We start from the raw sequence: 25,751 nt of genomic DNA, 5'->3' as shown, positions 1-25,751 counted from the left end.
AAAATATCTATTTCCAATATCATAAGAGATTATAAATCATGAAGAAAAGAGAGGCTATGTCCATTTATTAAGCCACTGCCAAATATCAGAAAATGGTGCTGGGTGGTGTCTTATATATGCTGTCCAATTTAAGATTCTCAGGAACCCTATGATAGGAGGTGTATTATCTCAGATTAGAAATTGGCAAAATAAAGCACAAAAAGTTAAATAACTTGTCAAGTGTCATTCAGTAGCTCAGTCTACTATCTAACTCCCTCTGACTGAAGTGCTTTATACACATCATACCATACCAGGACTGATAATTTTCTCTAAATCAATGAGCTGACTATTCCTAAGATATTTATTGCAAGATGGCTAAAGACATACTACTGATACAATTAATCTTTCACAATTTTAAAACAGACTAACAGTAGTGAACACACTGTTCCAAACGCCCGTGATTTGCAATTATACTGTCAGTGAAATTAAAGCTTTGCGAGAGTGAATCATGGAGCTTTTACTGCAATCTGAGTTGTTAGGATTCTACTTGAGAAACTCTGAAACAACCTGTTTAACGCATAACTTCAAATGCAGAAACTGCCCTTTGAACCTGAAAGGCTGTATGTGTTTATCTCTCTCAACCAGGGAAGAGGGGATTGGGCCATAGAGAGTGTCCCTCAGAATTGGTTTGACATTTTGGCACTTTTGCTATCAGCATGAATGGTGCTGTGCTGTATGTCTCCTTCCCATTAACTCAAGAGATATACAGTTTAACAGTCTCTGAATTATTGTATATATTTCTGTATAATTTCTACACTTCTTACTGAAACTCAACGCTTATAAATTAAGGTGATGCATAAATGCCTATACAACGCCCTGGACACAATAGAGAAGCCTGAAAGAAAGATATATTTTAAATGTTTTCCCAAAATTGCAAACACATTATCTGCCCTGCTTTGTAATTCAGCTTAACTTGGCATTGTTCTTTGACTTCTGTAGTCTCAGTGACACAAACATGCATACCCAGAGGACTTCCCTCTACTGTTACTTAACCAAAACAGTGCACCATTATTCAGAGGCCAAGATGGGGAAATAGGATGAACCTATGAAACAGACAGTAGGTTTCTAATGTCAGACATATCTCTAGATTTTTCACAGAAGATTTTTCTTTCTATATATTATTCACTGAATCTAGATATTATCTCAAGCCACACCAATTTTTGCCATTTGTCCTGGCCAGAGGGACTGATCAAAAGGGAGGAAACATTAAGGGGACAATGGCAGAGTATGGATGGAGGTAAGTGTGAAGAGAGAGAGGAAGGCTTTCTAGAGATCAACATCAATGATTTGGGTTTTAGACTCAGTTAACTGATTTAATTTAGAGTCTAAAACAAAAAATATTCATGAGCCATAAGGAAGACTTGAATATCTAAGGCTGTAATAAGACTAAATACTTTATGTTACCCTGCTGTTGTGAACTGAATTGTATCTCCCCAACCCCCAAACTTTATATGTTTAAGTCCCAAATCCAGGTACCTCAGAATATAACTGTATTTGGAGATAGAGCTTTAAAGATGAATTAAGATAAAATGAGTTCCTATGGGTGAGTCCTCCATTAATCCAATATGACTGGTGTCCCTATAAGAAGAGGAGATTAGGATACAGACATTCACGAAGGGAAGACCGTGTGAAGACACAGTGAAAAGATGGCCATCTACAAGTCAAGGAGAGAGGCATCAGAAGAAACCAAACCTGCCAACACCTTGATCTTGGACTTCTAGGCTCCAGAACTGTGAGAAAATAAATTTCTGTTGTTTAAGACACCCAATCTGTGGGTTTCTTTTTTTCCTTATTTATTTGTTTGTTTTTTTTTTAATTTTTAAATTTTAAATTTTAAAAAATTTTTTTAACATCTTTATTGGAGTATAATTGCTTTACAATGGTGTGTTAGTTTCTGCTTTATAACAAAGTGAATCATATACATATATCCTCATATCTATACATATACATATATCCTCATATCTCCTCCCTCTTGCTTCTCCCTCCCACCCTCCCTATCCCACCCCTCTAGGTGGTCACAAAGCACCGAGCTGATCTCCCTGTGCTATGCAGCTGCTTCCCACTAGCTATCTAGTTTACATTTGGTAGTATATATAAGTCTATGCCACTCTCTCACTTCGTCCCAGCTTACAATCTGTGGTTTTTGTTATGGCAGTCCCAGCAAACTAAAACACCTACCTAAAGAAATATTTTATTTATTTATTTTCTTCCAATAGAAAAAAAAAAATGTATGTTTGAGGTAAGTTCTCTGGGCTTTCCCAATATCTGGAATACACTATATCAAAAAGAGGAACTATGGAATCTCTTCAGTGCATATATTTTTATAGCAATGGATTTATATAATTCCAGCTTTAATTAATTTCCCACATTTTGCTCCCATTTTCCTCTGTTTTTGAAATTAGCTTCACTAGCTTTGATAGTTACTTCTCTTTTGCTTTTTATTTATTTTGTTTAAAATTGATAAACTGTTCAAGGAATAATACTTAACTATAAGACATTTATGACAGATAATGGAAAATATAGCATATTATTATTAAGATTGATTAAGCTCTTTTACTTAGCTCAATTAAACTTGGAATGAAGCATCTCATACATTTAGAATCTAAATACAAATGTGTATGTACGTGTGTATATACTAGTGTATATTATTTATGTATATTATTTGTGGGCAAATAATATATATATATACACACAGACACACATATAAGAATACATATATATATGTGTGTATCCTGGAATAAGTGGTTTGTATGTTATAATACCATAAACCAATCTGAATGAGAATTATTTTTTGTATTTATATCTCTAACTAGTTTGCTAAACTCTAAGGATTCTATTTATTCTTTACATCACTTAAGCCACTACATGTCTTGCACATAATACTCAAAAACTCTTGCCTAATTGAATTATAACCCTTTTTAACCAATAATGCATTTTTATGATAGCTACTCATTTCTAATATACAAGTTATCAGTTCAATTTCACAAAATGAAATGTCAGGTTTTGAATTCACTTGTAAGACAAAATATGTGCTTTACATAGGAAGAAAACCACAATGCTGTTAACAATTGTCTTAGGTTTAAATAAAAGAACTACACGTTAGGCACGTATATTGTTTGTTCTCCTTTACAATTTAAGAGTTTAAGGCAGTTTGAGAACATATATCAAAAATACTCTCTACTTAGATGACAATTACTTTGCAAGTATTAACTTTCTGGGAATCCATGCATAAATAGAAGAAAAATATGACTATTAAAATTCATAAGTCACTTGGTAATGGAAAGTAGTTCAATATACATGACATATGCTAGGTATACATATACTTACATTTCCTGTTCAATGTATTCATAATAAGGATAATTTCAGGTAGTAGGAATCTTTGTCCAGAAAGAAGCTGATCAACTAAACCAAGAAAGGAAAATCATCTTTTAAAACACTCTAGACTTTTTAAAAATTGTAAGCCTTGCTTCCCAAGATGTTTCATTATTAAATGATTACTAATTGAGAAACTTTTCAACTAGTACTTATTCATGACTCCTGAAGAGAAGATAGTAATGTACGCACATTTATAATTAACTGAATATTCAAAATGCTTCAATTCTTTCACCAGGAAAAGAACCCATGGGAGTTAAGGATGGATGAAATTTACAAAAAAGGAGCAAATGAGGAAATTTCAAAAACTGCAAGTGAGAAAAAAAAAAAGAGAAAGATTTAACTCCTAAATTGTGAGCCTGTTTAGCATGAAACTTTTTTCACATCTACAAAGTTGACCTGAGGTAAGAATAGAGTAGTGCATGTCAATGGCAGAGGGAAAGAGGGCAGGGTACTGAGCAGAACAATGGAAGCAGAATATATGGAACCAAAGGATTATGTTTGAAAACTTCCCATTATCTTTGAACTTCCCATGAGAAACTAAAAAGTTAAAATTAAAAAATAAAGAACTTGATTATACCGTTTTTGTTCCCTTAGCAAATTAACTAACAAATACATAGAACACATGCAATACTTTATTCATCTAGAATCAAGACAACTGAAAGAAAATTCACAGAGTCCAGAAAATCCTCTGAGATTTTGGAATTTTTGTTAAACATTCTATGTTAACTGTGAATGATCATTTTCAAAGTACTACAACTATACTCCCCAACCTTTATCAGGGTCTCCTGTACATCTACCAGAGCTCGGCAGCACACTGTCCCCTGCCCAACTGGGTAAGTGCTCTTCTGCCCCTGCAGACCAACCCAGCTGTCACTCTTTCTCACACAAATTTACACACATACACACACACACACACACTAGCCAAAAAGACATTTGCTCAAAACCCCAAAACCTATACTTAATATTGTGTACACTAATCTCCAAGTCTCAGTGTCTTCCCATGTTTGTCACAGAACTTAAATAACGTAGAGGGAAACACTGTAAATTGTGTATATGAAAGAATTCTATACACTGTGAAACTCAATTATTAGTATCCATATTTTTATTGTATAAATATTTATTAATGTTAGTGCTCACACACACACACAAAGTCTAAATTCCATAGCATGACCTCAAAAATTCTCTACTTTCAGGCTTCTTGTTTTTGTGAACTCACTTTCCACCACCTTTTCCTATTTTACCACACACTGGAGCCTCATGAAACCACGAAACCAACCTTTTTATTTGCACATGCTATTCCTATTTATGACTAGAATATCCTTTAGTCTCTTCTTCTCTCAGTCAAATCCTACCTCTTGTACAATAGACTAAATTCATATAGGGAGATAATGTTTTAAAATCCTGTATCTGATAAAGGACTTGTAGCTATAATATACATAGAACACTTACAACTTGATAATACGAAGACAAACAACTTAATTTTTAAAAGATAGGTGGGGGGAATTCCTGGCGGTCCAGTGGTTGGGACTCCATGCTTTCACTGCCAAAGGCCTGGGTTCGATCCCTGGTCGGGAAACTAAGATCCCACAATCTGTGCAGCATGGCCAAATAAATAAACAAATAAATAAAATAAAATAGAAAGATGGGTAGGGCAGGGGGTGCAGATGCATAGGTTTTGAACCACCAAAGAAAATACATGAATGGTACACAAGCTCATGAAAAGATGCTCAGCATCACTAGTCATCTGGGAAATGCAAATAAAAACCACAATGTAATCTCATCATCTACCTTTTAGAACATCTAAAATTAAGACTGACCATACCAAGTGTTGGTAAGGACGTGAAGAGACTGCAACTCAAACACTACTGGTGGAAACATAAAATGGTACAACTACTTCGGACACCTGTTTCTTCCATAAGATCTAGCTTTTGTACTGTTAGGAAACTATATAAAACAAATGAAAGCATATATCCTCACAAAGTCTTCGTACAAGAAGGTTCAGATTAGCTTTATTTGTAAGAGCAAAAACTAGAAACAGTTTAAATGTTTGTCAACAGGTGAATGAATACACAAATTGTGGCATATCCATACAATGTTTTAGCATTCAGTTAAAAGAAAATTTTTTTTAAGAATGAACAATTGGTTGATGCAATAATATGTATGAATCTCAAAATAATTATGCTGAGTGAAAGAAGCCAGACGCAAAAGAATACTCCATGATTCCATGGATAAGAAATTCTAGAAAATGAAAACTAATTTGCAAAGGCAGAAAGTAGAGCAGTGGTTGCTTCAGGACAGAGGACAGGGAGGAAAAGGAGGGAGGGTTTCCAAAGGAGCTTGAAGAAACCTTTGGGGGTGTTGGTTACATTCACTATCTTTATTATGGTGACTGTTTCACGGGTATATACATATGTCAAAACTTTTAAAATTGTGCACTTTAAATATGTGCAGTTTATTGTATGTTAATTGTACCTCATAAATCTGTTTTTTTAAAGAGGAATAAGCTACTGATAAGCACAACAAGATTGATGGATGAATCTCAAAATTATTATGTGAAATGAAAAAAGCAGGACACAAAAAGCTACGTACTATATGATTCTATTTATATATTATTCTGGAAAAGGCAATCCTAGGGACAGAAATCACACTGGTGGTTGCTGGGGAGAGGTGCAAGGGGCTGACTGCAAAAGGGTACAAGGGAATTAGGCGGAGGGCTGTACAGAAAGGTTCTATATCCTCATCACGGTTGGTAGTGATTACACAACGGGATACATGTGTCAAAATTCATTGAAGTGTATGGTTAAAAAGGATGGATTTTACTGAATGCAAATTGTATCTCAATATACTTATCTCAATGTAATTATATCTCAATATCAATATATTATATCCCTCTTGACTTAAAAATAAAGAATTCACATGTCACCTCTTACGTAACCTACTCCAGGAAAAGTTAGTGGGCTTTCTGTTGGGTTTCTACAATCCTTCTCCAGTACTCAACGTATGCCCTTATCATAGTGAGTGATAATTCTTTAATGCATATCCCTAACCAGACATGAAAATCTTAGGAGAGAATTGTTTCCAGTCATTGCTTAATCCCCAATATAGAATGCAGTGCTTGAAAATTAGCTTCTCAACAAATGTTTTAATTCTATTATTGGCATTTCACCTTCCTTTTCCATTACAGATACTCATTCATTCAGTGAACACATGCTCATTAAGCCTCAACTAAATGCCCAACTAAAGAATGAGCAAGAATAATAATACATTTCTTACCCTCAGAAGCCTAACACTCAAGCCGAAGAGAATCATCATCAAATGTGCAACCACTGTGAGTGATGAAGTTGGTAAGTATCATGATAGGGAAAGAACAAGATACAATTAAATTGGTATATTGGGTCAGGAGGTCCGGAAAGGTGGTATTTGAGCAAAGACCTGCAAGATAAGTGGAAGCTCGCTAGAATAGAGGGGGGAAATGATGGTGACACTGGCAGAGAGTTTTCCAAACAGTAGAAACAGCACTTTTGAAGGTGCAGAGCATGGTGCATTTGAGGAACTGGAAGAGATTTATTCCAGCTAAAGACTAAAGTAAGGGATGTCGAGAAAAGAGAGATGAAGCTTGGAGTGGAAATCACAGACCAAGTCACATGGGGTCTAGTGATGTGAATACACTTGGAGTCGATGACAAGGGCATCAAGAAGTGAACGAATGGTTTTAAATGGAAGAAAAAAATAATGATCAGATTTGTCTTCTCTATAGCACTCTGTTATCATGGGAACTGATTGGGGTTAAGACTAACCAGGAAGGGAGAACAGTTGTTTGTTGCAAAAATTCAGATTAAAAATAGTAATTACTTTGCTGAAAATTAGCCCAAACTAGAGAAACAATCCTCTTCCTAAGTACTTGACAATGTGGCTCAAATGGCCAAATGAGGTTTACTTTTGCCATACAAACTAAGCTTTAAAACGTGTACAACTTTTAGGATTATAATAGTTGAAAAACTATAAATCTATAATGACCAGGATCAAATCAAAGCTTCCTGTACAATCCTAAAGATTTAAGGTCAGCTTCAATCCCTCACATTCCCTCATCTTCCTTATTCTACAGTTCTTAAATCCAGTTTAAAGAATTTCAAAACGTCTCTAGATTCTACGCTATCCTCTTCACATCTCCATTGGACAATTGGGAAAGCTTCCTACTATTCCCCTGTCTTTTGTCTGTCCCTCTTTGATCCATCCTCAAAAATGTTGCCAATCAATTTAAAAAAAAAAAAAAAGAAGAAGAAAAAGAAAACTTTCATAACCCAACCTGCTTACAGACTTTTGATGGCTCCCTGTTGCCTAGAGGACATTGCTCAAACCTTTGTCACCCACATTCAAGACTGTCAGAATCTGGCCCGGTGTTCCTTCCCAATTCATCTCTTGCCATTCCACTTATTTCAAATGTCATCTCCTCCGCCCCAAACAACTTTCTCATTCTTCTCTATTCAGCAAGTTCTAATCAGAAAAATCATTAACTACTCCATGAAATCTTTCCAGGCCACTCAAGCTAAATGTATCTTTTGTGCTTCTATTTTCCATTGTATTTCTATCTACTGTATTAATGCAATAGTTATCACCCTATGTTATAGATGGTTATATGTGTTTGTCTTCCAGGTAGATTATTTGTGTTTGAGGGTGGGGACACTGATTTATTTATACCTGTATTCTGGGCATCTTATACAGTGCATATAATTACACTCCACCTAAATAATATATAGACTTTATTTGCAAACTCTAGCCATGATGTCTGAAATGACAAAATGCAAAAGAAAAAAAAAATACTGGGACAGATTCCACAACCTTCGGTAAGCCAGGAGCACAAGCAAAGTACAATACAGTATGCAAGCCTAGAGGAACAGTACTCAAAGATTCAAAATATTAAAAAATACTAAATTACCAGGCCCAGATGATGCTATCAACAGATTCAGCAGATACTTTTAAATGAGATGGGGACAGGGGACACACTATCTAGATGTCTATGTCAACTTTTTGCTATCATATATAAATGTGATTTTTCCATATTTGAACTATAGTGCAGAGAAAGGGTCAAACATTCAATAAATAAAATGCTTGGCTTAAATAATACAAGAATTAATCCACATATACTTTAAGGGTAAAGACTTATTCTCATTTTAAAACTTTTTAAACTGAGGCACAATGATGTTAAGTAACACACAGGGATGCACAGCTAGCAGAGGGCAGAACTGAGATTTGCACTCAGGTTTTGATGATTCCTAAGCCCCTGTTCTAACCACTGAACTATACTCAAGGCGATCCTTGTCTACACTGCTTAGCTAAACGCTCCATGAAGTCAGGGACTATGTCTCTCTTCTTCATCACTGATCTCCGAGGCCTATTTGAGGGCTTGGCCAGGTCTCTAGGGGTCCATAAACTCCTGAAGTCTTATGCAATTTGTACATAAGTATAATTTCTCTAGAGAGAGGATCAATAAAAACCGGTGACACTTATTAACAACAATCAAGCAGTGTTGTAGATGAATTATCTCATTCTATCACAATGACAACAGCTACACAAGATACATGGTGGGTACTCAGTATATGCCAGGCATTGTTCTAAATGTTTTCATGCATTAACATATATAATCATCATACCAATTCTACGAGATAGATGTTATAATCACATACACTTCAAAAATGAGGAAATTGGGCCTCAGTGAGGTTAACTTGGCCAAGTGCCTTAGCTTTTGCTCCCCTTATAGTAAATAGCTAGGCAGGAATATAAACGTCCCTATGTGACAACAAAGCAGTCTTTCTTGGCTTGTAGCCCATGAGATAGTCATCTTCAAAGACCGTCATGTCCCCCAAAATGTTAAGAGAATTACAAAAAAAGAAAATAAATAAATTCCCTACGCATTTTCCAGAAAGTCACCTTGATAAAACCAAAGGTTTTCATGGCAACACAACATCAGGAGCTATGAGCTAATTCTCCCATATAGAGAGCATTCTGTCTCCTCATGTATTAAATACAAGGTAGGAAGTATACGTAGTAGGGGAGATTTTTTTCTTTAAGGGTTAACTATGATGAATGGGCGAGATAGTATTGAGTTCCAAAGGTACTTCTATAAGCATGCAAATATGTATACATGGAACTCCTGATACATCAGGAGCAGGGTTGCTGCTAGCCCTTACAGACATTTTGTGACCTAGAAAAGTGCCTTCCCCCAGGAATACTCAGTCAAGAACAAGGGGACATGGCATGGACTGTGGAGTCCGACCCAGGTATCATTCCTCGCATCCCCCTCAGCTGGGCAGCCCTGGGCAGTGAACAGCCAAGGACTTCTTGAAGATGCCATGGTTACTCTCTAGAGCCTAGAGCCACAGTGCCTGGATTTGAATCCCCAGTTTTATCCCCTATAGATGTGAGACCTTAGTCAAGTTTTAAAATCTCTCTCTGCTTCATTTTTCCCATCTGAAAATGGGGAGAATATTAGTATAAGCTGCATAGATTTGTTTAAAGAATCTAAGAGAAAAAATGCATATAAATAGCTTAGAACAATACGAAACACATATTAAGGATTCAGTAAGTTTCAGCTAAAATATGTATATTATTAATATTCATAAATAGCTCTCCCAACTGTAGGAGTAAGGCATATTTGAAGCATTCCATGTGTCTATGTATGAGCTGATTAATACCAAGAGGTGAAAGTTCCTATGGGGAGGGTGGAGAGAAGTGATTCTACAAGGATGTATCATTGTACCCTCAGCTGTTTTGTTTGCCTCTACAGCTTCCTAAGGACCCCAAATTATGATACGTCATTTAAAATTCTGATTTTATTCCCAAGGATGTGAAGGCAAGAGCCACAAAATCACAACAGCAACCACTAGGCACACCAGAGTCACATGTTTGCAACACAGAAATTCTCACTCAGCATGTATCAGTATCTCCAGCCATTCAGTAAATGGATAGATAGTAACTAATACAGTGGCATCTTTTACAAGCTCAAAATAAGGCTGCATTTTAAAATGCATTTAACTTGTTTTCCACTTTATTACTATATTTTCAAAGCAAAATTCTCAAGCTCTCAAAGTAGGATGTTACAGGACTGGCTTATATAATTTCCAAATATCCAACTCCCACAATGAGAAATCCATTTTTCAACAACCAGATTGGTAACATTTTAAACAGATCATTATTATCCAGTGTTGGCAAGAGTATGGTACATACACCGTGGGTACTTAGGAAGGCTCTTTGCAATATCCATCGAATTTAAAGTGAATGTCCCCCTGGAACTAGCAATTCTCTTCTCAGAATAAATCTTCTGCAGTACCCTTGCAGAGCTAATGTACACAGATATCCACTGCATCACTGTTTGTAATAGTAAGAAATTGGAAAATCCAAGTGAATATTCTGGGGGATATTGGCTGGCTGGTTACATTGGGTAAATACATTTAAAACAGAATCTTCATATATGGACAGAGACATATTTGAGAAATATTAAATTAAAAATAAATTTCAGAACACTGGTATATGAACCATTATCCATTTTTTTTGAGATAATGAAAGAAAAATTCCTGTGGTTATACCCATGAAAGCACACAACTCCAACCATCAATGGTAGTTACACATATGGAGTGGAATAGGAAAGGGGGTTCACTTTATACTTTACTATAATTTTCATGTTGTTTTATAAGCAAGTAGTACTTTTAGAATTCATAAAAATAACAAGAATTTTCAAAAGAAACGGAGAACTCAAATAAAGTTATTATTTGCATGCGGGTATTAAAAAAAATCTTAGCAATCCCCAAAATTAATTTCCGCTGTCCCATATGCTTGTAATCACAACTGCAGAATAAAATGCTTATGAGATCTTAAGAGACACACTCTCGTTAAAAAGTTGTACTACCTTCATAAAGCATGTTGAGAAATATTCCCTATTTGTAGGCCTATAAATGGAGCTTAGGAGGAATGGGAAGAAGAGAACAAACAGCTCTCAACCTCCATTCCACTTAGAAAAGTGAAAAATAAGTAGTTTACCACCACTGGCCACCTTGCTTTCCTCCACCTCCTCCCCCAGTTGGTACCAGAGAGAAGCCCAACCCTGCTAGGTCACTGACTTCAAACTCACAATAAATAGATCAGGTGACCTGACTGATAGTAGAGTGCACAAAAGATGAAAACAGGGGGAAGTGTGGGGATAACAAGGTTATTAAGAAAAAGTGGTGAGAGCTGGAAGGGAAGAATATTGTAACGATGACGAGAGAGAAGATACATGTAAAAAGAACGGAAAGGAGGGAGAAAGTAACAAAACAAAAGCAGGAAATGTTACTATTCATGAGGTGTTTAGCTTTCAGGACATCCCATTAAGTGTACAGCCTCTGTAGTCTGCATTCTCTAGCCCTTGCCCTCAAATGAAAGCTGACTGAAGACTGTTTGATTGTTGGAGAGGGGTCCTTTGACTCTGTTTTGAGCAAGTCTTAGAAGCACAGCACATCAGGTATGAAGCCCATTATATTCAATTCAAAGATCTTATCACGTGCTGGGTTAATCCCGTTAGACAGGGAGTGATTATTGCTTAACTGGCACATTGTTTAAACAAGCTTCCAAAGGACAGTTCTTCCCAAAGGAAACCAAAGTGACTTAAATAGAATTATATATACTTATGTCCATGTAAGTATAGACAGGCAGACATACACGTATATATTTCACAAAATCCCCCCAGCAGCAGCATCGGAAGGTGCCCACTCTCCAAATGCGTCTAAGGGAGAAGTGGCATAAACTGAGACTGGAGCAAAGGCCTTGGGGTGATGCTTCAGGACCAAGCACCTCCCTACAAACCTCCGCGGTCCATAGATATCCCAAAGCCCTAGCCTGGCCCCAGGCCACAAAAAACCCCAAAAACTCCACCGAAGCCCCCAGAGACCTGGCAACCACGTGACCCGCCGACAGACACCAAAACTTTCTCTGCCAAACAAATGCAACTTTTATTTTACTTTTCCTGGGTGAACGGCTTGCGCTTGCCTCCCGCTGCCTCTCCTCCGGCCCTTTCTTCCTCCCTCCACCTCTGGCTGTGGGAGGCCTCGGGGTATCTCCTTTCCAGCTCGTCCGGCCTAGGGGTCCTAAGGCTCAGCCCCTCCCGGGGCCGGCGTCCCTCCTTCAGCCGCCTGAGGGGAACCAAGCCTCCTCCTGCCCAACACCGGCCGGGGACGGCGGACTCCGGCTCAGCCCCGGGTCGGGGTGCACGGGCCGAGAAACTTACCTGCGCGGAGCCGCTCCCGGAGCTCCTGCGTCGCAGTCAGCGGCTCGGCAGCCGCCGCATCTCCCGGCGGCAGGTTCCCCCCACCCGGCCCAGCAGCGGGGCTCTGTGCAGCACTTTTCCCAGCCTGGGAAGTAGGTTGAAAGCGCGGAGGTAGGAGGTAGGGGTGGGCGGGGTGATCTGGGAGAAGAGGCTTAAGGATTTGGTTGTTGTTTGTTTGTTTGTTTGTTTTTTCCCGATCTCTAGCAAAGACTCTAGACCATATGCTGGGAGAATATTAGCTTTGCTCAATGGCGACAAAGCAGCGGCCTGACTCTCACAGTCCGGTCGATTTACTAAACAAACTGAAACGTGGGTGGGGATGTTAAACAGTAACCAGCAGTCTCAATGAAAACTGAAAGCAGCGAGGGCCGCCACCGCCTCGGCGCGCTCATTTCCCTGTTCCCAAGGCCCCAGGGCGACCGGCGGGCGCGCCAGCAAGTCCCAGAGCCCAGGCTGCGTGGACCGTAGCGGCTTTCCGGGGCCTCCCGGAGGCCGCCAGGCGGGAACTGCCACACGCCACATGCCTAAATTTCCACCATCAGGGCGAGGCGCCGGGCGGCTTGACCCTTCGAGCCGGCTTCTTCCGCGCGCGCGCCTCCCGCACCTGGAGGACCCCCAGCCAGCTTCCGCGCCCGCGGCCTGAGGCCAAACGCGGCCCCCGCGACGCGGGCACCGTCCTCCGCCCCGCCCCGGCTCACGCCTCGCCTAGGGCGGTGTCAGCCCTCGGCCAGCGCCTTTGGAAAAGCGGCAGCGCGGAGAAGCCTTCTGACCCGAGAATGCAGATATAATTCCGAGCCAATGAGGTCCAGAAAAGAGCCGGAAGTATTATTAAAGGGAATTAAATAGGTTCCTAGGGACAGCACTGCGGCCACACCACTAGGGGAAGCCGCAACCATTTCATTAAACCGCACCTTGGGCCGCTGGGGTTAACTTCTGCCCTGAGGCTTGTGACCACCTTGCGCTGCTAGAGTTCCGGGAAGTAGAGGGAGACCAGTTTTCCATTCCCAGCCAAGCCAGCCACCTGTGGCTTCAGTCAGTACCCCTTTACATATGTATCTGATGGAAAGCTTCCTTTCTCCCTCCCATACCCTGGGAGCCGTCACAAACTTTAGACTTTGAGAAATGATGCTCAGACCCATCTGAGACGCGCTGGTCATCTGGATCAGGCTTTTGTTAGCCAAGCAATATAGCCAGAAGCTGTGGCTTTTAAAAACATCTCAACAGTTTAACTTCGTGGTTTCAGGAATGAATGACTTCTGGTCAAACAAGTAATTATCCTCATGAGATAAATAGTTGCTTAATCCGTAAGGTTTTTCTTTTCCGACCAGGGGGGTGGCGGTTATTTTAAGACTGTAATAAAAATGCCAGGGAGATCAAAGGGCTGGGTATTTTTTCTTTTTCTTTTTAGATAGGGTTTACTAAACTTTCTCAGTTTCCTCCTTCTGAATCTCTTGCTGAAAGGCTATCTTAAAAACAAGTAGTGGGTTGTTTTAGAAATCAGAACAAAAGGGAGAGATCAGATACTATTTTCTTTAAATCGACCTTCTTGAGCAAAACACATTCTTTGGGTCCTCATTGCCCACGTGGTCTGCAAACCGTGTCACGAAAGCGGCCTCTGTCCACGTCAGCTCCAGGAAACCCTCCACAGACAGCTGAGGCAGAAGAGTAACAATTAACGGGTTGTATTTATTATGCAAATCTTTCACAGGTGTGTTGTTTAACGATCACCTATTGACATTCTCTTTTAAAATATTTCCAGATACTTGGATGGTGAAGGTTGTCTTATTACTTGCCAAAATATACAGTTCCCATAAAACGCTGAAAAGTCTAAGTCAGAAATTGTCCATCCCCATTCACGGAAGCTTTAATGCCACTTGACATCCGTCGTTCCCAGCAGAGAAACCATATTTTAGTTCAATAGTCTCAGTTTATTTCACTGCTAACAATTCGCGATGGCAGTGGGTTCGGTTTTGGATGATCAGTTGGTCATCAATGTGTGGCAGAATCGCTGATCTACCCGAAAGTGATCATCACATATTCTGTGTTCAAAATTATTTTGACACAATACGTAGAACCTTTGCCAGAGAATTTTACTGCCACAAGGATTCTGACTAATAATAAGGGAAATGACAGTACATTCAAGGAAGTATAAACTCTGTTAAGACTTAGTTATTATCTAAAGGAAGCATTGCATTTGTTCAATTGAGAAAAATCTCTAAGAGTGGATGTCACACTACCAGTCCTCCCGCGTTCGCAGCAAGCAGGCAGTCGTTTCAGGTAACTAAATAAATAAGTGACTGAGAGCTAAAGGAAAGTATGAGGAGTTGGCTCAGGTCCGGGTTTGGCAATTTTTTACTAAATCAGCCAATGCCAATTGACCAAGCTTTAGAGCATCACTTACATTGTTCCTGAAACTAATTTATTACGATTCTTCATGGTATGGGTTTATGATGCTGAAAATGAAAAATGTGCTTATGGAGAGTTGTGCCCTGACGCATTGCGGAGGGGGGGGGCGGGGGAGAGGGGGGCAGAACCACACAAAGAGAAGGAAGAGATCGGGATGATTTTTTAGGGAGAGGTTCTCAGAAGATACAAAGTTCTGTTTCAATAGTTAGTGTTTAGGGGGAAATTATACGTATATGTATTTATGTCACATCTGCGCTTTTAACCTGAAATTAAACCCTGAAAAGTGGCGTCCGAAAACCCTTTATTTCACTTTCCTGTTAAATGTCTCGTTTAGCCTCGTCTTTTCCTTTCTGCTTTGATCATCGTTTTTACACCATGTTTTGTTTTGTTTTGTTTTTTCTTTCCAATACCACCAGACCGTCTGGATAAAAACTCCGGGTTTTCCCAGGAGCGCTTCTGATGCTATTAATGAAAATCAGTGGCCTCTGGCAGAGCGCGCGCGAGGTGGGCAGGGCGCTGGCAGGCGCGCGGAACCTCGATGGAAAAGGTCTTGCAGATTTCAGCACCCAGAGACCCTGTTTCCGAGCGCAACTCCACGCCCTTCGCCTGTACATAAACCTTCACAGCACTCGAACGGGAGGTGTCCGCTTCCTGCCCTGGCGCGCTCCACCTCTGCTGACCTGGCGTGACAGCCGTCGCACCCACACTGGAGCCGGCCACCGCCCGGGCGGGCTCAGTCAGTGGGGATGACCGCCCGCCCTCACGCACGCTGTACACGCAGGGGGAAAAAATAAAAGGAAGAATAAAAAACTGGTACGGTTTTCCACCTGCCGGTCCATTCTGGATTTGGGCAAAGCTCAGTGACCCCTTCCAAGCCACTCACATGTAAAGGACCGCGGGCGGAAAGCGGCCACGGGGACTCAGGTGAAATTAAAAGTCTGGAGTTGGCGCTAAGCGCCATCTCCCAAGTCAACCTTTAGGGCTGTGTTTGACCCCGGGGGCGAAACAGCGGGTAAAGCAGCCTCCGTCATAGTTTCAAAAACTCCTTGGTCTCCAGAGACTGTTTTTTGCATCAGAAGCGAAGGCCAGGATTCCGGTCCTTGGGACTGGGATGGCGGAAGGGCCCGGCCAGAGAGGGGTGGGGTGAGGGGAACAGCTTAAAGCCGTCCGGTCCTCCGGTGTAGGGCCTCGGGCTTTTTCTCCTGCCGCCGCTCACTACCTTGTAGCCCTCATCTCTCTCAGAGAAAGCACAGTCCTTTGGCTCCCCAGCGCAGCCCAGAGCGAGGCACTGCCGAAGCTTTAAAGCTGCGAGGCTCCCGCCGCTGGGAAAGGGGATGCTGAGCCGTCTGATCTCCTCCGACCCTGCGCGGTAGCTTCAAGGAGGTCTGTCCCTCCGGCCTGGAGCAGGAGCGGATTTTGTCTCCAAATCCGGGGGTTTGTCACCCTCGTCTGTTATTTGATTTGTCGGACTTTTCACGGGGCACCCACCTTTAATGCCTTGAATTTAAAGTGGTAAAACAACACCCCACCCCCACCAAAAAAATCCGCAGAACAGGCAGATTGAATACGGAGGAGGGTCTGATTAGTGTCTGTCCAGCAGCATCACCCACCAACACCGTGTGGATCCTAAAAAGCAATGTCCAGATCCTTGCACGGCTCTTTTTGGGAGTCAGGCGCTGAAAAACGCTTGCGAAAAGCTGCACGCAAGGCCTCCGCAACTAGGCACCCTGCTGGGCCTCACACTGACCCAGATAAAAATTAGTCTTTCATTTATGCCCAAGTCACAGATCAGGAGCATCCAGAGTAAGCCCATGTAAATAAGGCCACAGGAATGTCCCCCCTACCTGTTATTATAAATGTAAAACCAAGATTTCCGATTAAGTGTCTAAATATAAACTGCTCTGCAGATATTACACTTCTGGCTGAGACACTGTCAAAATTGAACATTCACTAATTCTCAATGTCAGCATATGGTTCCTGTGGCCAAAAAAGCAAACTGCTAGGCTGGATCTCTTTTCCCCACCTCCTGTCTTTGTAGATTTCCTGCTGAAGTATTGATTGCCAAGGTCTCTGCATGATTTGCAAACTTTTACAGTCATTTATGGTGCATGCAATAAAAAAAGAGGTGATATGAACATGCTAGTTCAGGGTGTAATGCTAAGATGTATTTGGTGCCCTTGGCAACTATCTGTGGGACCTGTTTGTCTTTGCAGAACACACCCTTCTCTGCAATGAACCCCTCTGTAACAAAGATTGGCCCTTTACATTTCCAGGGCCTTGGTCCCTCAATGGAAAGGCATGCATTCAAACCAGAAAATTCTATTCTTTCTATGTCATTTCAAACCAGGAAAAACAATATTCCTATCAAAGCTGTGGAGAAAAAAGGGAAAAGAATCTTTTTAAAGTTCTCTACTTCCCTACTCTCTCCTATCATAAAGATGATAGAAAGAAGAAGAAAAAAAAAGGAAATCGATTACCAAGTTATAATGTAATCTCCAGCTGCCCCTTGCATAACAGAGATCCACAGAACCTTCCACAGTAAGAAAATAAAAGGATTTAGATTATTCAGAGAAAACACACCATTTTAGATTGTATGTGCCCAAAAGAGAAAGAAAAATTCATAAACGTTTTTGTGAAACTACATAGCTAGTCAAATACAGATTTGTTGCTGAATTTTAGTTTTACAGTTTTTCAATAAAATACATTCACAAGCATTCTGTTGTTCTACTCTAACTGTAGATAAAAACATAAAAGCCTTATTAGAAACTCTATACGCTTTTACCAGTCCTTTTTGTTTTTTAAGACTGTGTAGGAGATTGAGGGGGGTGAAAGAAAAAGAAACTCATTTCTAAAATGTCCTACTTTGAACTAAATCGGTTTTCTCATCTAGTGCTGCAAATAACAGCTGACGCACAGCTTCTGAAAGGTATTCTGAATCCTCTACCTGCCATCTAGTGGGCAAAAGAGAAAATGCTAATTCTAGACATCCTTAAAAGACTGAGTTTCTAGCTGTTTTCTTATTTTTAAACCAAGACAAGTCTAAGAAGTGAAAAAGAAAATATAACTTTAAAACTTAAAGGGAAGGAAGAAAATTGTGTTAGGGACTCTATAAAATAATCACTCAATTGCATTCCATTTCCTTTTGTTTTTAGTAATCATTAAGGTTACTGATCTTTGCTGAGATAATCAATTTATGATTATACTCATTTTTTTCTGCATACCCTCTCCACATAGAACTTACGCTGTTTGTCTTCTTTTGAATTAAACTCATTATCAGTTTTGCATCTAGTTGATATTCAAATTTTTAAAAATTCAAAAAGAAACTAATAAGTATTCCATTTCTATTTGGACTCTTAAAATAAAAAATCCACAAAAAGCCATCCTCCATTTTGCAAGACACCATGAAAGAGAGAAAGAAAAGAAAGGAATAAATAAAGGGAGAAAGGAAGGAAGAAAAAAGAGAGAGAAAAAAAGATGGAGTTAATTATACACTTGCTTTTGATGCTGTGTTATAAGTATTAGACTCCTTCAAAAGTTAACTTCATCAAATATCAGAAAACAGGTAGGTTTTCTGATACAATCCATAAAATCCAGTTGGTTATGGCAACTTAAACTACATTTCCTTGAGGTTCACATTATAAAGTATTGAGCATATGTAGAAGGTTTGCTGTATGAAATAGTCACGAGATATCATCACCATATTTTAATGACAGCTGACTTTTTGGAATGCTTACACTATGCTATGCACTGTTTTATGGGCTTTAAATCAGTTAACACATTGAGTACTTACAACAACCCTAAAAGATTTGTATTATTAATACCATTTTATAGATGAGGAAGATAAATACCAGAATTATGAAGCTGGTAAGTTCAGAGCTGACCTCGTTCCAGAGTGAAGGCTGGCATCTTCCATGTCATCTTGCCTCCCATAGAGAAAAGAAACAAAAAGAGGCCACTGCAATTCATGTTATGAGATAAAATAGATATAAGATACATCCAAAAGAAACATTTGTTTGAATATTTAAATTTGGTAGGCAAAGTATCAGATATCCAAATTAAAAGAAAAACATACTTACTTACCACTCATTGTAAAAATCAAGTACTAAGAATAATGTATTCTTATAAGTAAATAACATGTTTCATTTGCCTCATCTGTTTAGTATAATTTTTGACAGACATCGTGCAAACCTTTATTGTAGATTTGTCCTATGGTCTATGCCCACTTGTACTTTAAGTAATGAAGTCAAACAGTCCTTGAAAAACCCTCCAACTACTGCCAAAGATTTATCCCTGAATTTAACTGGCCTTGTCAGCTCAATTATCTTCTCTCCTTGCCTCATTCTAATTTCAAATTTCATTTCCTAAACAAAATGTATATACATTCTGAACATATTTTTCTCCTCTTTAATTATGCAAAATACTCTCCTGCTTTCAGAATAGCTACTTTACTAATATGAGCTAGTTCAAGAGTCATGAATCTTAAATCACTATTAAATGTATTCACATTCTCTCTGTAACACTATATCATGAGAACAAGCTTTCTCTTCTGAAAGCATATTGATAATTTTAGAAACTGTAAGTGAATGATCAGTCTTTGACCCACGGTGACTTTTGTTTGTTTGTTTTTTTTAACCCACAACATTTGAAATATTTATTAAGTAGCACTCTATTATGTAGACATGAATTTAAGAGTAGTGAATGCTTTCATAAACTGACAGCAGCTAGCTTGGGATTCCTGCCATGGTTTAATACTCGCAAGTGAAGTCACCAGTTCTGCCTTCCTGATCTCTTATATACCTCCAGTCAAGATCAGACATCAGATAAAAGCTGGAGACTACAGCTGTCAGGCCCTTTGTATCTCTCCCGTGTATCCACGTAGATCTAAGTGCACCTTCCCCTTCTCAGGAAGAAATGTTGATGCTCTCACAGGAAGAAGAGATTCAATTCCTGTTTAAGATTAATCCCTCCACCTGTGTTCTTGATCCCATCCCTTCCTGCCGAGGCCTTGTTCTATCAACTATTTCTTTTTCTTAAATTTTCAAACTCTCTCTCACCAATGGCTTCTTCCCTGCAGGCTATAAATATGTTCAAATCTTACTAACAAAGTAAAAAAAAATTTTTTTTTAAGAAACTGAATTTGCTCTCTCTACTCTGTCCCCTTCGGGACAGAGTTACCTTATTTTTTGTCCTTTGCAGCCAAGAATCACTAGCCAAAGCAACTTATGGTCTCATTATCAACCCCTTCCATTCACTCCTCTACCCATCATAATCTGGCTTTCACTGGTTCCATTCTACAGACTCTGCTCTTTGGAAGGGCCTTACTTACTACCGACTGCTGGTTGATAATCCAGTAAGGACGTGGTCAAGCCTCATATTAAGTTCACCAGAGTCTATGTCTAACCCTCTTAAACATTCTTTTATCTGTATTTCTTATCACTTGGTTCCAACCATCCTGTAACAATTGGTATTTCCTAAGATTTTCCCCTTAGCCTTCTTGTCTTCTCACTCACTCAGCACACTCTTCCTGGGCAATGCCAGGCACTCTAACAATTTTCCCTATCGCAAAATTGGCTGTTGAGTCTTCAAATTATAATCAGAATAGATCTTTCTCCTAAGTATCAGTACTATAGCAGCTCTGGTGTTCCAACTACCTTCTAAATAGTACCTCTTAGATTTCTCACATGCTGTTCAGACTCAATATTTCCAAACCTCTCCTAAGTTATCTTCTTCCATTTTTTTTTTCCAATCCACTAAAAAATGAACATAAGTTCCTTCCACCCCTATAAGCATTGTGACTGTGCCATGCTTCCATCAGGAAGTAGAATCTGGAATGCAGATAAAATGAAGGAAGTATATTGCAACCAGGAGGATGAGAGTCCCACACTGAGGGTATGGGGATAGGAAGACAGAAAGAGCTGGAGGCTTGAAGGCGTTGTTTAGCTGCCTTCCCAAGTGGGAACTACTTACCTTCAGACTTTTTGTTATGTGAGAAAAACAAAACCCTTATTTTAATCCACTGGAGCAGATGAACTGATATACTAACTCAAGGTAATGAAAAAGGTGGAGTCACTAATGGTCCTTATGTTGCTGGCTTAGGCAACTGGGTGAATAATGGTTCCATTAATTAATGCAAAAGGAAAAGCAAGTTTGGGAAGAAGATGACTTAGAAGCATTTTGGAAATAATGAGTTTGAAGTGCATGTGAGAGGTCCATTTTTTTTCCAATCCACTAAAGTAAGAAAGTACCGGAGAATAGATATTGGGTGGGCAATAGTAGTAACCGCCTCACCTCTCATATTTCAACACCATTTAACCTGTTACTGTCTTAATACTATATATATTTTTTTCTTTTTTTTGGCCGCAACGCGCGGCTTGCAGGATCTTAGTTCTCCGACCAGGGATCGAACCTGCCCCCTGAAGTGGAAACGCGGAGTCCTAACCACTGGACCCCCAGGGAATTCCCCAATACTGTATATTTTTTAGGTCTGTTCTTTTTATGAATCCCCTTAACTTTCGAACTCTCTGCTTCCAGTTCTTAATTAGCTTTCACAGCCACGATTGTTAAACTTTCTTGGGTTTGGGTCTCATTGAAAATCTGATCAAAATTATGGTCTGTTACGGATGGGTTGTGCCCCCCACCCCCCAAGTTCATATATTAAATCCCTAACCCCCAGTGTGGCTGCATTTGGAGATGGAACCTCTAAGAAAGTAAATATGGTTAAAAGAGGTCCATAAGGGTGGGGCCCTGACCCAATAGGATTACTGTCCTTATAAGAAGACACACGAAAGGACTTGCTCTGCTCCAGCTCCCTCTCCCTCCATGTGCGCTCATGGAGGAAATGCCATGTGAGGACAGAGCGAGAAGGTGGCTTTGCAAACAACGAAGAGAGTCCTCACCAGAAACCAACTTTGCCGGCACCTTGATCATGGACTTCTAGCCCCTAGAACCGTGAGAAGATAAATTTCTGTTCTTTAAGCCCCCAATCTGTAGTCTTTTGTCACAGCAGCCAAAACGTGGTCTCTCTCTCAGAAGTAAGCAATTGCACAACACACAGAACTTTGTAGGTTATGTCAGAGTGACTCCAGACACTAGAATGCCACCTAGGGACCTTAAGGCATTCATGCATCCCAGGTTACAAATCTCTGCTTCCCAACAACAACCAAGATGGCTTTCAGAAGCACACATTTATTTACGTGGTCACTTATTTGAAAACTTTTAATAGTTTCCCATCAACTTCAAACTGCTTCGTGTGGCCTGGTTCTTCCCTGTTGCCACTGACTGCCACAGGAAGTCACTCGTAGCTTCCTTCTCCTCCAGCCACATGACAGCAGTGAATGCATTGGCTTCTGTTCCTGAGCACAGTATCCTGGTCTCCCTCTGTACCTCTACATCTGTTGTCACATCCATCTGGAATGTCCCCTCCTTTCTTATCTTTCAGGTGAACACTTACTCATTTTTTGAACATTGCTCTTCCTGTAAACAATGAATCTTTCCCTGTAGTCCTCCTATCAAGCCCCCTCCAACAGAGTTTGTCAGTTTTTCCTTCTATGCTATCTCAATTTTCTTATATATACATACTTGTCTTATTTCTTCGTCACTTGAAGCTAACTGTTGATATGTCTGTAATCCTTGATAACAGGTTTTGTGACTACAAACTAATAAATTTGGCTTTCACTATCAGAATGTTCTATTCTTCCATGATTTGAAGATATACTTGAAGTTCTTTTTACATTTCCTTTCAACAAAATTTTGAGATGCATAATAGAGGTTGTTTGCCTTTTGGCTGCCAAAGCCTTACTTCAGAAAGTACCCCATGCTCTCAATTTATTTCTTTACCTTAGTTCATAGATAAGTTGTTGATAGAATATGAGAAATTCACTTATAATTACTATCAGTTTAATGCTTCATTTCTTCCAAGGATATCGCATTTTAATAGGGTCAGGAAAAAGATTTTAAATGGAGCAATAAATCTTGAATGGTGGAAATACAGACATCACCAAGAGTGAGGACAATGGGGTGTCCCCTTGTGGCCCTGAAATTTTACCACGTTTGTGTCTAACTCTTTCTTCTCTAACTAAGGTTATCAATATTCCTATTTATACATTGCTGACATGGAAGATTAAAAAAAATTAAGGAACAGTGAATATTTATGGGGCTATTTTTCAAGTCTTACAGATGTATTTGTGATACCCAAAAAATAGTACTCCTGTTATTACTACATCTCCACAATTACTCATAATGTTAATAACTATCAATTAAAAATGTTTATGTGCCAGACACTGTGCTAAGCACTTTATGTATTATTTCATTTAATCCTCATAAGAGCCCTATGAGGTAGGTTTGTAGATGCAAAAACAGAGGTATCAAGAGTTAAGTGACAGGCACAAAGGGATGTAGTAAAGGTTTGAACCCAGCGATCACACTTTGTTTCTTTTAAACAATGTCGTTAGTTATGTGACTTGTTCAAAATTGCCCTTCCTGCTAAAATTGGATTTGACCATGCAAGACAGGGTGAAACACAAATCAGCTTCTCCCTGTCCCCTGCCCCATCAGCAGAGGCAATGCTCTAGGACCCTCGTCATGCTTAGCTAACATTTTATGTGGTTCAAAAGGATCTTCAAGCTAGTAAAGGTGTCTTTTCACTTCCACCATGGCCTTCAGATACCTGATGTTCCCTTCTCTCCCAAGTTATTAGCCAGCCTATTCTGCCACAACTGAATCCACAGTGAGCTATCTCAGGACTCTTCTCACCAACACGCTAATCTTCTTACTTCTTGGCCGTTGGCACTGACATTTATACCAGTTCGCGCAAAGTCTCTTCCGCTCTCTGTACGTTTCCTCCCTGGCCTCAGAGCTGGAAATTCTTTCACAAAAGCAAGCTTTTCTTTCACACCGTAAATGGAGGCTTCAACAGAGCCTTTGCAGGTATGCATATTTGCAATTTTCCTTTATATCTCTTTTACTTCAAGTGGCCACTCCAGGTCCTTGTCAATCTATCGAAATGTACAACCTCAACCTCTGACTCAGTGATTCACTCATACAAACATTTTTTTTAATCATGTGTGCCTCACTCACCTTTAACCATGCCCCAAATCTCTTTGGCCTGACTTTCTTGAATTCCAGCTTTGTATTTCTATCTACTTGGGAACATCTTCATTTGATTGCACCCTAGCATCACCTAGATGGAACTTACTGAGATAGTCTCTTCCCACAAAATTCCTACTTCTGAGAAAGTTACCATAGTTCTTCTTATCATTCTTGCATAAAACCTCAGAATAATCTTAATTTTTCCCTATTCCTGGCTCTTCACAGCCACTAAATCACAAACTTTTGGTGTTTTTCTATACAAAATCTCTTGCATCTGGTTTTTCCTTTCCATGAAATCAATGCAGTAATACATGAACTGGTTTCTTTGCTTTTAGTTTCTTTCTTTCCCAAACCAACCAACACATTGTTAGTTTATTTTGTCCTAAAACAAAATATACTTTGTACATTTCACCTTGTGGCTCCAGTATTTTAAATGACATCTGAATAACTAAAGAGAACTATTAAAATATCGAAGAAGATGCATACATGAGTGTCCACATCTGGTCCTAACCCATTTCTACAGCTTTTTTTTCCTGCGAATTAGGTTAGGCTGGACCTATGTGGCAGCAACACACAACTGCAAAGTCTCAGGGGCATAATTGAAAAAAAAAAAAGGAGTATACTTCTCAGGGCAAAGGCTGCTTCAGTGAAGTTGTACTATAAGAAGTAACAATTATCAAAACTACTTAGAACTTGCGGTTCTACAGTTCAACGAGAGGCTCCATATTCACAACAGCATAGACTGGGAGACACTGGAGAATCATGCAGGATATTTTCACTGCCTCAGCCTCAGACAGACACGTGTTCCTCTGAATCAGACTTAATTGTCCAGAAATAGCTACATGACCCCACCTAACGGTCAGTATCAAGGAAATATCATTTTTATGTGCCCAGAAAGAGCTATGAAATGGAATTTAGTAAACTCATAGCATTCCTCAATCATAAAGCTTGGAAACATCCATTCCTTTGTATGGGTTGTCTCACTGTCCTGAATATTCTTTCCAGTTCTCTTTTAGGACATAATGAAAGTGTTCCATATAGTCAGGAAAACAAAACAAAACAAAACAAAACTGTTCTGACCACCATAATTCAGAGAGTTTCTATTTTCCTTGAATTCTTATAGAAACTTTTTTTTTTTTTTTTTTTGCTCTGTCATTCTTTTGGTGCTGTGCTAGCTATTGGTGATATTCTCTGAATATTTCTAAATCTCTGCCTTCTGTACTTCCTGTATGTCTTTAGATAAGTGGGACCATGTGACTAGTTGTGAGCAGAAGTGGTGCCACTTGTGACTGAAGCATTTAATTTATGCTATGACACCCTTAACGGCTCTCTTTCCGTCTACCTCGGTCGTTAGTTGTGATCCAGACGGCGGATGCTCCATCAGCCTGGGTTGTAAAAGTGAGTGCAGTATGGAATACAGTCTCCAGCTGCTCCACTGGGGATATTTGTATAAATGAGGAAAAACATCTGTTTTTAAGCTGAAATCTGTGAATTTGTTAATGCAGTATAATCTAGCCAATGTTAATTGAAACAAATTGGTACCAGAGGTG

This window comes from Eubalaena glacialis, chromosome 17 (assembly GCF_028564815.1).
Source record: "Eubalaena glacialis isolate mEubGla1 chromosome 17, mEubGla1.1.hap2.+ XY, whole genome shotgun sequence".
In the NCBI taxonomy this organism is placed as follows: Eukaryota; Metazoa; Chordata; class Mammalia; order Artiodactyla; family Balaenidae; genus Eubalaena; species Eubalaena glacialis.
The sequence above is the reverse complement of the archived record's forward strand: the minus strand, read 5'-3'. Positions refer to the sequence as shown.